This window comes from Mustela nigripes, chromosome X (genome assembly GCF_022355385.1).
Source record: "Mustela nigripes isolate SB6536 chromosome X, MUSNIG.SB6536, whole genome shotgun sequence".
NCBI lineage: Eukaryota > Metazoa > Chordata > Mammalia > Carnivora > Mustelidae > Mustela > Mustela nigripes.
In genome coordinates, this window is record NC_081575.1 from 33,204,305 (window position 1) to 33,216,182 (window position 11,878).

At 44.0% G+C, this 11,878-nt stretch overlaps 1 pseudogene; it reads left to right on the forward strand.

Moving 5' to 3' along the window:
• The first annotated feature begins 1,907 nt into the window (after positions 1-1,907).
• On the forward strand, positions 1,908-11,378 carry LOC132007024 (ATP synthase subunit d, mitochondrial-like; annotated as a pseudogene).
• The last annotated feature ends 500 nt before the right edge of the window (positions 11,379-11,878 follow it).

Consider the following 11,878-nt stretch of genomic DNA (forward strand, 5'->3'; position numbering starts at 1 on the left):
AAAATACTGTTGTCAACAGTTAAATGTGTGTATTTAAAAAGATTTTTTTAAAAGATTTATTTATTTATTTAGAGAGAGAGAGAACACACAACCAGGGGGAGGGGCAGAGAGAATCCCAAGCAGACTCTATGATGGGTGCACAGTTTGACACGGGTCTCAAACTCACATCCCCAAAATCATGACCAGAGCTGAAATCAAGTGTCAGACACTTAACTGACTGAGCCACCCAGGCACCCCAGAGAAGTTATGTTTTCTTTTTTTAAGATTTTATTTATTTATCTGAAAGAGAGCAAGACAGATTGCAGAGGGAGAGGACAGGGAGAAGTGGATTTGCCGCTACGCAGAGAGCCCGATGTGGGACTTCATCTCATGACCCTGGAATCATGACCTGAACTGAAGGCAGATGCTTAAATGCCTGAGTCACCCAGGTGCCCCCAAAAGTTATGTTTTTATTGCAAGTTTATATTTAATTCAACAAAGATTTACTAAATGTCTACTATGTGTCTGTGCTATTTGTTGCAGAAAAATGTAAAGAAATATACAACACAAATAAGATCATTAATACTTATTACACAGACAGAATTATGTATGTATATGAATGTGAATATATATTATTCATTCATTCATTCATTCATATATATGAATGTGATATGAGTATATCATAAACTTCCCTAATTTTAAATGAATATATATAGACATATATATATATTCATTTCACAAAAGAGGTTCAGATGTCCAGATAAAAATGAGTCAAAAAGAGGGAAATAGCACACCTAGATTTGGAGGGGATAAAATTAAATCCTATAAAGCAGCTGTTGTTTGAACTGAGTCTTCAGTGATGGAGAACATTTGGTAGGCAGAGGGACGCCTAGGTGACTCAGTCAGGTAAGCATCTGCCTTCAGCTCAGGTCTTGGCTTTGAGCCCTACACTGGGCTCCCTGCTTGGCAGGAAGTCTGCCTCTCCCTCTCCCCCTCCCCCAGCTCATGCTCTCTCTCTCTCTCTCTCTCTCTCTCAAGTAAATAAATAAAATCTTCAAAAAAAAAAAAAGAATAGAAAAGAAAAAGATTTGGTAGGCAGAGATTGAGGGGAAAGGATAGTAGGAGGCATGAATACAGCTAGGGAGAAAAGAACAGAACTTGTTGAGGTAGATTGGTTCAGAATTGCATTAATCCGTGGGTTAAAAAAAAAAAAAAGAAAAGAAAAGAAAGAAAAAGAGAAAAAAGAAAATTTGATCACAGTGGCTGAAGCACACGAGGGTTTATTTGTCTCATGTAATGAGAAGTCCAAAGGTAGGCGGTTGCTGGTGTTGGTTTAGCATCTCAAGAATGTCAGGGCTGTTTGTAATTCTCTTGACCTTTCCCCCATGGTCCCAAGATGTCTGCTGGAACTTTAAGCATCACATTCAAATACCAGACAGTGGGTAGAAAGGAGGATCAAAGGCAAAAAGGGCTTCCCAGAAACCCTACCCTAAGACTTCTGCTCATGTGTCACTGTCCACCTCTATCTGCAAGAGACTATGAAATAGAGATATTTTTAGCCAGGCTCATTATAGCAAAGAGGCAGGGAAGAACAGGTAGTGGGGAGCAGTTAGCAGTCTCGGCAACAAAACAGAAGTCAAGTTTAGCTTGAGCATAAAGAGTGGAGATACCATTTCTTAAATATGAGCCAACTGATTTGGAAAACAAGAATGCCTATTTCTTGTCCCTGGCATCTTCCTTTTCTGCCGTTTTCTACTTACTTGCCTGGAACAAAATCAATGACAAGGGTACAGGGTGCTATAGGAGTACAGAGGAGGAGCACCTTCAGTTGCTCAGAGAGGACTGTGCCAAGCTTGGTGGATGGATGTGGATGTGGTCGAAGGCTGGTGGGTGAGGGTTATCTTGGGCAAAAGCCTAGACATAAGAAGATGGAGAGCTCTGGGGAATGCAATTATTTCATGCTAGCTGATGCAGAGTGCAATACGGACCTGGTGAGAAAGGAGGATGGAGAGATGGGTAGGAGCCAGATTATGAAAACTTGTTGGCCGTGGTAAAGGGTTTGGGCTACGTCCCTAGATTTATTATTTAAAAAGCAACAAAAATATTTTCTTGATTACTTACTGAATCTCTGCTGTCTTTCCGGAAAAATTTCATAAGGGCATCTTGTTTGTTAATCTTGTTCATTTACTGTCTTCCTAGAGCCTAACACTGTGCCTGAGCCCTGAGATTTACCCAATAAATCTACGTTCTTCCTGAAATGGACTGTGAAAACATTAGGCCAAGTGTCCAATGTACTCTCTGTCACTGAAACTCTCCTTTTCAGTTGAGGTCCCGTAAACCACACCTATTTTGGTCCAGGAACTTCAAGAAGCAGGCAAAAAGATAGGATTAAAAGCCTAAGAAATCTGGGGTGCCTGGGTAGCTCAGTTGGTTGAGCGACTGACTCTTGATTTCAGCTCAGGATGTGATCTCCAGGCTCAGTACAGAGTTTCTTGGGATTCTCTCTCTCCCTCTCCTCTTCCCCTCCCCTCACTTGTACTATTTCTCTCTCTAAATAAATAAATAAATAAACAAATAAATAAAATCTTTTAAATAAGCATAAGAAATTTATTAGGGGCAACTTGCGTGATAGAAAATGGAAGGCAGGGGAGAGTCTGGGAGCGCTACCAGTATGTACTGCAATGCAAAGCAGGTCTGACCTTGAGTGAAGGAGAGAGGGAAGGAAAGATGGAAGGAAGGAAGGAAGGAAAGAAAGAAGGGAAGGAGGGAGGGGGGAGGGAAGGGAGGGAGATAAGTCAGAGGGAAGTGTCTTTGAGACATGGCATCTCATCATGGCGTCTTTGAGACAAAGTCAACAGTCAAAGGAGCCCAGTGTCTCCCAAGAACAGACCTGTCTAATATCCCTACTGTGCCCATTCCCTGCCCAGGTGCAGTCTGTAGGAAGTGTGACCTCAATGCAAAGGCAGTGAAGATCTCAGAAGACAGCAGCAGCTTGGTCCCTCTGCCAGCAGCGAGATATCACAGAAGGACATTCTTATGGCTGCCATGCCTGCCAGCTCCGCTACTGTGAGCATGGCTCCCATCCTGCTTTGTGTCTTCCCCCATATTCTAGTTACTATCTAGCATATTGTTTCTACCTCCATCCCTGTCTTCAAGTCCTCCTTAATACCCTTCCTCCACAAACTCAGCCACAGATATCCTCTGGGACCGAGGTCTCCTTTGTTCTCTAGGTCCCTTTATGGATTAGGAATTTGAACCCTGAACCAGAGCGCTCATGGCCAGCTCCTCTAGTCCCAAGGGGAAACCCTCACCATCCACCTGCTGGCCACCTGCCTTCACCATAGGATACTCTGAAGGATAAAATTTTATCTTATTAACTAATCCCAACATCCTGGCTTGCTGGAACCCCAGTAGTCAGATACAGATGTTCTGCTGACCATCCATGCAGGTCTGGTGCCTTGTACTTATGTACATCCATTATCCTTATGCTCTAGAAGAAACATAGGCGATTTTGTGACATAACCTAAGAAATAAGTGGCAAGGCTGGGGTTTCAACCAGGACTGTTGATTTTAAAATGTATGTTCTCAACCACTGACACTGCCTCTGCTTCGCAGAATGGGCCATCCTGTATTATGACCCTCTGTTTACTTGTCTGTCCACCCCATCCCTCAAGATGAGAGTTTCCTATGACTCCATAGGTCTCCACAAGACAGCATGTAGCCCAACACCCAAGCTGCTCGCTGACCCGATAAAGAACTTGCATAGCCAAATCTCTGGAAATGCGAGAAATAGGACGCTTTCTGCCCACTAAGGAAGAACAAGCCAAACAAGGGGAAATTCTAAGAGATGTTTCATCTTCTGCCTGCCTCTCTGCCTACTTGTGATCTCTCTCTGTCAAATAAGAGATGTTTCATCTGGGTGAGTTGGGGGTTGCACAAGGGGCCCCAGCGTGGTCATACCGCCCAAAGGCAGCTCCCAGTGTCTCCAGACAGAAAAGGAAATGACAACAGCTTTTGACGAGAATAGAAGGACAAATAAAGATCTTATTGAAAAGCAGGTAAATTGGCTGGGCTCAGAAGCCTGCGATGACTCAGAGCTGGCAAGGGGCCTGTCTGGCAGCCCACCTCTCCCTCACAGCCGAGCTCAATGGATTCCATGTTGCTCTCTCACCCTGGACCCCCTCGTGTGCAGCTCGGGGTGGGGGGGAGCCTGCACATGAAGTGCCTCTTTGTTCTGCAACTTTCTCCTTTACGTAGGCCACGTGGCCTTGGGAAGCAGGGATGACCCGACAGCAAAAGAAGGTTCTGTGCTTCTTTCAAGTTCATGGAAACCCAATGGAAATCAATGCAGGACCCTGCCCATCTGAAAGTGCCTTTCCCTCTGTGCATCGCGGCTTTCCCAACATAAATAAACCGTGCTGGGAAGGAATCTTTGATATATTAATGAAGCTCAGAGAGAGAAACAAAAATATCACCTAGAACTTTCTGTGCCTACTCCTTATTCAGGTAACGGATATGAAGTTAAAGACTTAGAAGTCAAGGACATAGTTTCTGTATTCTTATTTTAATACAAGTTGTATGTACTTCATGTATGCAACATGGTGTGTTGCATACATGATACACATAAATAGTGAAAGGATTACTAGGGTCAAGCTAATCAAGGGAACATGGTTTCTGCATCTGATAACTCTGATCTGAGTAACAGCTTTGGGGGCACCTGGGTGGCTCAATTTGTTAAGCATCTGCCTTCGGCTCAGGTCATGATCTCAGGGTCCTGGAATCAAGTCCTGCATCAGAGTCCTGCACTGCAGGGAGTCTTCTTCTCCCTCTCCCTCTGCTTGCTACTCCCCCTGCTTGTGTTGTCCCTGTCAAATAAATAAATAAAATCTTGGAAAAAAAAACACACACACACACACACAGAATAACAGCTTTGTCACCTGCTAGCTGTAGAACTCTGGGCAAGCCACTTCATCTCTCTAATTCCTCTATCTCCTCATGTCTAAGATGAGGTCGGGGACACCTGAATGGCTCAGTTGGTTAAGCAGCTGCCTTTGGCTCAAGTCATGATCCTGGAGTCCCAGGATCAAGTCCTGCATTGGGCTCCCTGCTCAGCGGGGAGTCTGCTTCTCCCTCTGACCCTCCCCCATCTCACGTTCTCTCTCTCCCTCTCTCAAATAAATAAATAAAATAAAATAGGGTTGGGCCAGATATTGAGATCTTACATGTTACATGTCTCACAGTATTCCAACACACAGTAAGCATCTGGTACATTTTTGTTAGAAGAATTAACATACTATTACAGAGTATCCTAGTCCCACATGAAACACGAAGGCTGTGCCCAGGATGGACTCCTAGCCGGCTGCAAGGACAAACCAGGCTTTCTCTCATCTGTATTCCGCATAACTCTGGGCAGTATGGGTGGGATGGAGAGGGGGAAACAGGTAGAAATAAATGTCAAGTACTGTGTGTTCTCAGAGAGGCTTTTAAAGGCTGAGTGCTGCCATGCAAGACTTTCTTATTTCTTAGAACCAATTGCCTGATTCTTTGCCATTATTTCCATTTGGGCTGCTACCAGACATGCTCCCCATCTGGAAAACAGCAATAGACATCTCGTGTATTGCAAAATTCTTCTACTTCAGTGGCAAGAGCTTCTTAGGGTGTAAATTCTCTCAGGACCTGCAATTATAGGTTCAGAAAACTAGACAAAATGAATGGCTATAAGAGGATCTACTATTTATTGATTGTTTACTATGTGCTAGGCTCCTGCTCAATTCTTGACATATATTATTTCATCCAGACTTCACGTTTGCATTGCCTTCCCGATGAGGACAGTTAGGGTCATTCTCTAAGGACATCACATGGCTAGGAAGTGGACCCAAGGTTTGCATTCATGGAGGCCTGACATCAATCACCTCGTGGTCTCATCTAAAAAGTCTTTGTTATTATTACAGTGTTGAGACATAAACAAAAGTAGATAAGGTAGCATTAATCCCATGTGTCTATCACCCAGCCTCAACAACTAACAAATCATGGACAGTCTTGTTTCATCCATACCCCATCCAGTTACCACCCAACACACACACACACACACACACACACACACACACACACACAGAATTTCATATTTTCATTTGTAAATATTTCAGGATATGTCTTCAAAAGACTTAGACTCTCTTAAAACACATAACACCTATAATAATCATTTCTTAGTCTCATCAAATATCCAGTCCATGTTCATATTTCCCCAACTGTCTTGTATTTTTTCCCTTTTTTCTTTTTTTCACAGCAGTTTCATGATTCAAACAAGGTCTAGCTCATATAATAGCATTTGGTTAATAGGTCTCTGAAGTCTCTTTTCATCTATAGAGTTCTTTTCTCTCTCTCTTTTTTTTTCTTGCCACTTGTAAAAAGAAATTGAAAGCCTATGCTCTTAACCACATGATACGGAATCTTATTTCCATTTTAAAAATTATGCCTGGGGAGGGAATGCCCTCCTCCCCAACATATTTCTTGTATTAAATATGACTCTCTATTTTCCTGGGGAATAGGAGGTAATCACACATTAAAAGTGGATCTTAGGAACGTTTCAGTGCTCATTGGAAACACCGAACAGTCAAAAAGCCGCTTTGTTTTGTAGGCGTTTATTACATGACATAACTTGAGGGCAGAGAAAAACAACTGTTGAAAACTAACTCTTCTCCCACCTCCCATACCTGGTGTCTTTAAGTATCATAGGTAACCCTCGCCAGTCACTTCCAAAAATCAGACTCTGACAGCTTAGGTAGGGAGTTAGGATACAAGCAAGAGAGGAAGTGCCTGAGAAGCTCTAGCCCGCAGTTGACCCTGAAGTGTAGTGACCTGAAGCCAACTATGGGGGAGGGGCGGGGAAACGAGAGGAACCAGACACCTCTTTGGGGGTGCTCTGCTCTCAGACACAGGGATCTACTTCAGAGTTCTGCTGTTGGCTCTGGATCAGAAATCTGAATGATATCAAAAATATTTCAGGGGGCGCCTGGGTGGCTCAGTCGGTTAAGTGTCTGACTCTTGATATCGGCTCAGGTCATGATCCCAGGGTCCTGGGATGGAGGCCCATTATTGGGCTCTGAGCTCAGCGTAGAGTCTGCTTCTCTCTCTGTCTCTCCCCCTGCTTGCACGCACTGTATCAAATAAATAGATAAATAACATTTCAGGAGTGGTATGCTGTATTGGGGAGGCTGATTTCCTATCAGTGGCTTAGTGGGGGCACTCGAGGGGCATGCTGGCAGATAATGGAGAACCACCTCTCTAACCTTAACCCTATGTGCACCCTGGTGAGCCAGCGTTCCTGCTGGGGGGGGGGGCGGTTCTCCTGTAGCCGATGTTTGTCTCCTCTGGTCACTTGGATGCATATGGATGGGAGCCTGCACGAGGGAGCTGGCTGGCACCAGCGGGACTCCCCCTTGCTGGGACCATCTGGACAACCACTGGAAGGGCTCAGGGCAGCCACACTGCAACAACCAGTGCATAAGTATTTTGCCGTTTGAATGACTACTCCTGCCTCCAGGCCGAACTGTAAGCCCCGTGGTAGGCAACGCCTCTGCTTTTCTGAGAAAAGGTAGGCAGCGCCACATTCTGTGACATGTCTTAAGCCTTAGCTTAACCGCCACCCTGGGCAAGTCACTTAACTTCTTTTGGCCTTATTTTCACTACTGGTAAAGTGGGGAGAAAACTCTTACTCTGCTTGTTGGGTGAAACAGAAATGCGTAGGTGCAAGTAGTGTAGAACCAATCATGCCTTGGGCCTGCATGGCAGGCTTAATATGTCATTCTTAATAATTTGTATTTTTTAAATTTTATTTAAATTTAATTAACAGGGGCACCTGAGTGGCTCAGTGGGTTAAGCCTCTGCCTTTGGCTCAGGTTATGATCTCAGGGTCCTGGGATCGAGCCCCGCATCGGGCTCTCTGCTCAGCGGGGAGCCTGCTTCCTCCTCTCTCTCTCTCTGCCTGCCTCTCTGCCTACTTGTGATCTCTCTCTCTCTCTGTCAAATAAATAAAAATAAAATCTTTTTAAAAATTCAATGAACTAACATATGGTGTATTATTAGTTTCAGAAGTAGAGTTCAGGGCGCCTGGGTGGCTCAGTGGGTTAAGCCGCTGCCTTCGGCTCAGGTCATGATCTCAGGGTCCTGGGATCGAGTCCCGCATCAGGCTCTCTGCTCAGCAGGGGCCTGCTTCCTTCCCTTCCCCTCTCTCTGCCTGCCTCTCTGCCTACTGTGCTCTCTCTCTGTCAAATAAATAAATAAAATCTTTTAAAAAAAAAAAAAGAAGTAGAGTTCAGTGATTCATTGATTGCATATCATACCCAGTGCCCATTCCATCAAGCACCTTCCTTAATGCTCATCACAAATTTACCCCATCCCCTACTCCCCTCCAGTAACCCTGTTTGTCTCCTAGAGTTAAGAGTCTCTTATGGTTTGTCTCCCTCTCTGTTTTCATCTTATTTTTCTTTCCCTTCCTCTACAATCCTCTGTTTTGTTTCTTGGATTCCACATATGCGTGAAATTGTTTTTCTCCAATTGACTTATTTCATTTAGCATAATGTCCTCTAGTTCCAGCCATGTTGTTGCAAATGGCAAGATATCATTTTTGATGGCTGCCTAGTATTCCTGTGTGTGTGTGTGTGTGTGTGTGTGTGTGTGTCTACACACCACACCTTCTTTATCCATTCATCTGTCAATGGGCATCTGGGCTCTTTCCATAGTTTGGCTATTGTGGACATTGCTGCTATAAACGTTGGGAGGCAGGTGCCCCTTCAGATCACTACATTTGTATCTTTGTGGCAAATACCCAGTAGTGCAATTGCTGGGTCATAGGGTAGCTCTATTTTCAACTTTATGAGGAACCTCCATACTGTTTTCCAGAGTGGCTGCACCAGCTCGCATTCCCACCAACAGTGTGAGAGGGTTCCCCTTTCTCCACATCCTCTCCAACATTTGGCATTTCCTGACCTAAGATTTTTATTTTTATTATTAAGATTCTTGTGTAACATGTTAATGAATGGCACCAAGCTAGTCAATGAGTTTTTAGCTTCCTTTCTCTGGGACAAAACATCATGGCAATGAAATCACCCCAGGAACATTTCTGAGCAAACCTGAAGTTCACAGGACAGCCGGCCCCAGCAGTATATAAAAGCAAGCCACAGGGAAAGGCATTTCCTTTGAAAAGCCTAACCTAGTCTCACAGTCTCCACGCTCGCTTGATCGCTCGTGATTTCCCACTTCAGGGCGTTGAACTTGAGCAGTGTGGCTGAACTTTTCCATTCTGACTGGAGCTTCCTCAGGCCAGAAACGAAGGCAAGCCAGTTATGAGTGAAAGATTCAAATAAACACACCATGGGACCGCTACAAACGGCAAAGCAAATGAGACAGCTACCGGACTACCATTCACCAAAGCCCTCTCCCAGAACGCCCTAGAGGCCAAGAACGAGGCAGCCTCTTCCTTTCTGGAACACAGTGCCTAGTGAACAACTGGCAGGAGGAAGCTCTGTGAGTCCCTTTGAACGCCTGCTTTTCCCTGCACAGCCACGGATGAGGGAGGAGAGGAAGTCTTTAAAAAGCTAAAGCAATGTCACACCAAAGGGTAATTTTTCAAAGTGAACACCAAGACTTAAATTCTTCCTATAAACAAAACCCAGTCCCCAACCATTCTTGTTAAAGAACTGGAAGAAACATCAGAGATTTTTAGTGGGAGTAGGTTGCTGCTGTGGGACTGACAGACACATTAACAATGGCCCCCAATTCCCTTCCTTGTCTGCGCGATTTCCTCAGGTTCCCAGGGGAAAGGGAACTTGAGGTATCAAGAGAAGGCCCAGCTGTGGAAATGGAGTTAGTTGGGACTCCATAGACTCTAATTAGTTTTTTACCCTACTTAACTAGAGTAAACAAAAAAATGTCAACTCCATAGGAGACACGGAGGGTCTCTGGTCTTGAAAGCTGTTCTAATGAAGGGATAAAGACATTGGCACGGTACCAGCTTGGTCAGATAGTGTCTTATGGTTTTTAAGGCTAGAAGGGGTGCCAGGGATGTTGTCCAACCCTCCCCCTTTCAAAGGGAAGTCAAGGGGCACTGACTAGCCTAGGTTGACACAGGGAATGAATGGCTGAACTCCTGTTCAAGTGAACTACACCATCCTGGGGTAAGGTGAGCAATGGACTGTCAATGTCCACACACAGTCTTCTTCCTCCAGGCAGGCCTTCAAATTCCTCAGCATTTATGCATCCTCCTCCCACCACTATCCAGTTTCCACTTCATGGCTCCCATTCCAACTCTGCTAGTCTTCCTGCCATTGTTTCCACTGTCAGGTGTTCAAAGAAGAAAGGGTTCTTTTGCCCACTGCCACAGGTGTTCCATTACGTTCTCCAAAGCTGTGTGATTCTTTCAGTTTAGAGCTCCCTTGGGCATGGAACTTGGGAGAACTTTCCTGAGGCTGGGCCACAGAGGAAGGGTTGACAAAGTATAACTTGTGTACCAAGTCTGGCCTGTTGTCTGTTTTTGTATGGCATGTGATCTAAAAATGTTTTCGTTTTTGTGGTTAAGAACATGTGACACAAAATTTACCATCCTAACCATTTTAAAGTGTAGTTCAGTAGTAGTAAGTATATTTACGCTGTTGTGCTACAGATCTCCAGAACATTTTCATCTTGAAAAATTAAACTCTATACCCATTAAACAACAACTCTCCATTTCCCCTTTCCCTCAGCTCCTGGTAACCACCATTCTACTTTCTATTTGGATGAATTTGACTACTTTACGTACCTGAGATGGACTCATACACTGTCTTTTGTGACTCATTTGTTTTCAACTGCCATAACGCCTTCAAGGTTTACCCATGTTGTAGTGTGTGACAAGATTCTCTTCCTTTCAAAGGTTCAATAATATTCCATTGGGGGTGGGGGGCTGTGGGCTGCCAGGGTCAGTGAAGCTCTCAAGATGGTCTAAGAACTTGCTCTAACAGTCATTGACTGGGTAACTTTTGTGGCAATCATAAGGCCCCAAACCAGAAGGCCATTGCTAACTCCCCGAAATCCTAGAATGAACACCTTACCTCCATGTTGGCTACTCTCCCTGAGAATCCACCTCCTAACAATTGGGCTTACTACAAAGCCAATGTGGCAAAAAGTGGCTTGGTAGAGAACTTTGAGAAGAAGTTCAATGCCCTTAAATTTTCTGTGCCAGAGGATAAATATACTGTTCAGGTGGATGCCAAAGAAAAAGATGTGAAAAGCTGTGCTGAGTTTTTGTCTCTCTCAAAGGCCAGGATTGAAATGACCATTGAGCACTTGAATGAAGACTTTCCAGAAACCAAATCAGATGAGAGAAGTATCTCTATTGGTCTCATAAGCCAATCAAAAATTTATAAACTTGAGTTGGGGAGGAAGCGCTGGCCCTCATATTATAAATGCTGGTCGTTAAAAATAATACGGTAAAAAATATTCCATTGTAGGCATACACCACATGTTAATTATCCATTCATCCATCCATGGACATTTGGGCTGCTCCCATGTCTTGGCTGTTATGAATAATGCTATGAATGTGGGTATACAGCTGTCATATTTTGAAATTTTGGCGGAACCACGTACTGTTTTCCAGAGTGGTTGTACCATCTTATAGTCTCATCAACCGTGCACAAGGGTTCCAGTTTCTCCATATCCTTGTCAACTTTTGTCATTTTCTAGTTTTTCTTTTAATAGTACCCATCCTGAGAAGTATGAGATGACATCTCACCGTGGCTTTGATTTGCATTTATCTAACAGTTAGTAAGGTTATGCATCTTTTTATATGCTTAGTGGCCATTTGTACATCATCTTGGGAGAAATGTCTGCTCAAGGACTTTGACCAATTTTGAAATCAAGTTATTTT